Consider the following 5,319-nt stretch of genomic DNA (forward strand, 5'->3'; position numbering starts at 1 on the left):
GTGATGTACACTCCTGGAAATTGAAATAAGAACACCGTGAATTCATTGTCCCAGGAAGGGGAAACTTTATTGACACATTCCTGGGGTCAGATACATCACATGATCACACTGACAGAACCACAGGCACATAGACACAGGTAACAGAGCATGCACAATGTCGGCACTAGTACAGTGTATATCCACCTTTCGCAGCAATGCAGGCTGCTATTCTCCCATGGAGACGATCGTAGAGATGCTGGATGTAGTCCTGTGGAACGGCTTGCCATGCCATTTCCACCTGGCGCCTCAGTTGGACCAGCGTTCGTGCTGGACGTGCAGACCGTGTGAGACGACGCTTCATCCAGTCCCAAACATGCTCAATGGGGGACAGATCCGGAGATCTTGCTGGCCAGGGTAGTTGACTTACACCTTCTAGAGCACGTTGGGTGGCACGGGATACATGCGGACGTGCATTGTCCTGTTGGAACAGCAAGTTCCCTTGCCGGTCTAGGAATGGTAGAACGATGGGTTCGATGACGGTTTGGATGTACCGTGCACTATTCAGTGTCCCCTCGACGATCACCAGTGGTGTACGGCCAGTGTAGGAGATCGCTCCCCACACCATGATGCCGGGTGTTGGCCCTGTGTGCCTCGGTCATATGCAGTCCTGATTGTGGGGCTCACCTGCACGGCGCCAAACACGCATACGACCATCATTGGCACCAAGGCAGAAGCGACTCTCATCGCTGAAGACGACACGTCTCCATTCGTCCCTCCATTCACGCCTGTCGCGACACCACTGGAGGCGGGCTGCACGATGTTGGGGCGTGAGCGGAAGACGGCCTAACGGTGTGCGGGACCGTAGTCCAGCTTCATGGAGACGGTGGCGAATGGTCTTTGCCGATACCCCAGGAGCAACAGTGTCCCTAATTTGCTGGGAAGTGGAGGTGCGGTCCCCAACGGCACTGCGTAGGATCCTACGTCTTGTCGTGCATCCGTGCGTCGCTGCGGTCCGGTCCCAGGTCGACGGGCACGTGCACCTTCCGCTGACCACTGGCGACAACATCGATGTACTGTGGAGACCTCACGCCCCACGTGTTGAGCAATTCGGCGGTACGTCCACCCGGCCGCCCGCATGCCCACTATACGCCCTCGCTCAAAGTCCGTCTACTGCACATACGGTTCACGTCCACGCTGTCGCGGCATGCTACCAGTGTTAAAGACTGCGATGGAGCTCCGTATGCCACGGCAAACTGGCTGACACTGACGGCGGCGGTGCACAAATGCTGCGCAGCTAGCGCCATTCGACGGCCAACACCGCGGTTGCTGGTGTGTCCGCTGTGCCGTGCGTGTGATCATTGCTTGTACAGCCCTCTCGCAGTGTCCGGAGCAAGTATGGTGGGTCTGACACACCGGTGTCAATGCGTTCTTTTTTCCATTTCCAGGAGTGTATATCGTTTGTATGAAATAACATTAACCCGAATGCTAGTGGAGTTCAGAATAAAATAGAAACATAATTTAGTAGATAAATAGCGACCCTCCCCGGGCTACACCTGGGAACACTAAGTTTTGCTGGCCTAGTGGTAATCTAAACTACGGTACAAAGTTGTTGTCCAACATTCTTACAAAAGATCGTGCAAAGTATACACCGATTTACTTAAAAAATTTACACGTTTGGACTGACATAAGCTACATATTTTCTAAATACGAGGTGTGATTGGGATGCATTAAGAATGGGCTTGTAATTGTGCAATGGTGGTACATATATGCCACTGTGATGCATCTCCTTCAAAATACTGTCCTTCTGCCATGCAGTCTTGGACGCCATGTCATGGATTGCCAGCCCCTCCCGCCGGAGGTTGGAGTCATCATCCCTTGGACATGGGTGTGTTTGCTGTTCTTAGCATCAGTTGGTTTCAATTAGTTTAAGTAGTGTGTAAGTCTAGGGACCGATGACCTCAGCAGTTTGGTCCCATATTAATTCACACACGTTTGCACACTCTCCTTCTGACTGAACACACCGACACCAACCGTGTTTTCACTTTTGGAAAAATTCCTGCAAATTTTTCTCCTAAAGTGTGTTAAGGACGCTTTCCGTATTTACCTGGATTTCTTCAGTCGAGTCAAATCGCTTCTCTTTCACTGAAAATTTCAGTTTATGAAATAGGTAGAAGTCCGCAGGGGCCAAATCAGGGGAATATGGCGGTTGTGGAAACACGAGAATTTTGAATTTGGTCAAAAATTCAACGATGGAGAAGGCATGATGAGACACAGTATTGTCATGGTGTGGTACCCAACTCCTGGCTTTCCACAATGCAGGTCTTTTCTTCCGCACCTTTTCGCAGAAACACACAAGGACACATTTGTAGTATTCCTGGTAAATTTTCTGGCCTCCAGGGGTAAATTCATGATGTACAGTACCGGTAGAATCGAAAAACATCACCAACGTTGTCTTCACCTACGACCGACTTTCCTGTTCTTTTTTCGGTCGTGGTGAACCTGCAGTCTTCCACTGCGAAGAGTGCACTTTGGTTTCAGGATCATGACTCGTCACCTGTAGTTACACTATTTAAGAAATGTGGGTCATTTTTAATCCCATTAACCAATTCTTGGCACACTTCAAGTCGGTACTGTCTCTGGTCTCTTGACGACACTTTCCGAATGAATTTTGTAGACACTCGAGGCATGTTCAGATTTTCAGTTAAAATTGACTTAACTGAATAGAAACTTAAATTAAGTTCATCAGCCATCTACCTAATTGTAAGTCTACGATCAGAGTGCACTAAGTCACAAATTTTCACAAAATTTTGATTCGTTTCTCCGATGGAAAGACAGGTGGACTGTGGTTCATCTTCAAATGATTCGTGACTATTTTTAAATCTGTTGAACCAGACAAAAACATCTGACTGGCTTATACAATTATCTCCAAAAGCAGTTTTCAATAGTTCATAAGTCTCAGAAGCTGGTTTCTCTGTTTCAAAACAAAATTTCACACAAACTCATTGCTCCGTTTCTACGTCTATTTTCACGCAGACAGAATGCGGCAATAAGCCCTAACAGACCCACACTCAACCAGTTGCCACAACGAACTGAATAAAGGAAACGCAGTTTCCTGTCAAGGGCGTTCAAGGACAAGGCAATGATTCACTCCCCACCCTCTGTGTACCAGCAGTAGCGGATCCATTCTTAAAACTTGCCAATCACACCTCGTATATATGATACATAAATATATAGGCTGTTAGGGGTACAAGTTCCTTAACACGTACACAGTCAGGGTGTTGGCTGTTTTTTCTCCGCATGGAACAGTCTTCCCTCAAACATGTCACAGACTTTACGACCTGATGTTTTCTATATGGTCGTAACTATGCCAGTCAGTGGACTAAGCCTACCAACACACCAAAATTCGACCTGCTGTCCAGGGAAAACAAGCATTATGGCTTGCTCTCGCCACATGTACTTGGAAGTAGTAACCACCCTCAAAACACACTACTCCTAATAGCTATAATTATTAATATGCAAATGAAGTAAATACTGGTGTAATATTGTCCAGTACACCAGTCTGTCACCAACAGAAATATCTGTACATTTACCCATTACGCCACGTATTTAGGGTGATCAGAAACAGTCTGAAAAGGATGATAGAGTGTTGCCGGGTTAGTTGTGCTGAGAAATAACTGTTAAGGAAAACGTTCGATTCGTTGCTCCGTTTCCCAGTTAATGAGCACTGAAGTTAGCTATTTAGACAGTTGAGCGCTCAAATTCAAGCAGTCCGCCAGAAATAATTAGTATCAGTTGCTCATATAACGTGGGCAACGGCCTTGCCGCAGTGGATACACCGGTTCCCGTGAGATCACCGAAGTTAAGCGCTGTCGGGCGCGGTCGGCACTTGGATGGATGACCATCCAGGCCGCCATGCGCTGTTGCCATTTTTCGGGGCGCACTCAGCCTCGTGATGCCAATTAAGGAGCTACTCGACAGAATAATAGCGGCTTCGGTCAAGAATACCGTCATAACGACTGGGAGAGTGGTGAGCTGACCACACGCCCCTCCTATCCGCATTCTCCACTGAGGATGACACGGCGGTCGGATAGTCCCGGTAGACCACTCCTGGCCAGAAGACAGAGTGAGTGCTCTTATAACGTAGACAATAGAGCATGAAACTGTTTAGCCTTTGGCTTGGATTCGATCCTTACTACCGTCTAATGCCCCATTTTTGCATCGCTCTCCTTTTCAGTTATAATAAACCAAATGAAGAGCACGTTTGGCGTCTCCATCTCTGCCGAGTCGTTGGAATTTGCAATCGTAACGGCCTGATTGGCTAACTTCAACCCTTTATTAGAGTATCGTCTAAAAAACTGAAATAAATCGGCCAGGAAACTTACGAGACTCTTGGTAAAAGCTTTTCCCCTTTATATAGTATATAGAGAGCGGCCAGATACAGTCTGAAAATCTTGTAAGATTTATGTAGGACATATTGCTGTGAGAAGTAATTGCTAAGAAAAAATTCGCGCAGTGTATCGAATTTTTTCTTAGCAATTACTTCTCAGAGCAATATGTCCTACATAAATCTTACAAGATTTTCAGACTGTATCTGGCCGCTCTCTATATACTATATAAAGGGGAAAAGCTTTTACCAAGAGTCTCGTAAGTTTCCTGGCCGATTTATTTCAGTTTTTTAGACTATACTCGAATAAACATTTGGACGGACGTAGGCTATCTTTTATTAATGAATAATGTATAGGTTTTCTGTTAAAACTCTGTGAAAAAAATTCTGTGCTATGTTGCGTTATGAAAATGTGTGATTTCGTTTTCTTTTTCACGATCTGTTTTAACTATGACAGCAGCGCATTTAAACTACTAGACAAATTGTTTCTGCCATGCATATTTTTTCTTCTCGCGCGTAATTTTATACACAAACTGTATGCATGACTTTGTTTTCTTCCTCATAGTCGGTTTTAACAGAAAACAGAAAAACCACTGTTTCTGGCTTCTCGCATTTTGATTAGAATACTACCATGCATCCCATCGTCTAGAAGTATAGCCTTTGATTAGTAATCAAAACGTCCTCGGTCCAGGGTTCGAAACCGACCGCTGCTTGAATTTTGATTAATAATCATCACTGGGCCCGAAGACTTCCAGCATAAGAAGTCACGCTTATTCTGCCAACGGCCTTGTCAAAGAGGGCGGAGGAGCTGACAGAGTTTCAGCGCAGTCTCTTATCCTTGGTGTGGGACACTACCCCTAAACGGAGAATAAACAGCAATGATCAACGACATGAGGATCCAGAAGCCAATGGAGACCAGTGCATTAAAGACACATAGCTGAAAAAGTTTCATGATG

The 5,319-nt window shown here is 46.0% G+C and overlaps 1 pseudogene; it reads left to right on the forward strand.

Annotated features, from left to right (window-relative positions):
* Window positions 1-3,787: 3,787 nt before the first annotated feature.
* On the forward strand, window positions 3,788-3,905 carry LOC126420066 (5S ribosomal RNA; annotated as a pseudogene).
* The last annotated feature ends 1,414 nt before the right edge of the window (window positions 3,906-5,319 follow it).

This window comes from Schistocerca serialis, chromosome 9 (genome assembly GCF_023864345.2).
Source record: "Schistocerca serialis cubense isolate TAMUIC-IGC-003099 chromosome 9, iqSchSeri2.2, whole genome shotgun sequence".
Lineage (NCBI taxonomy): Eukaryota > Metazoa > Arthropoda > Insecta > Orthoptera > Acrididae > Schistocerca > Schistocerca serialis.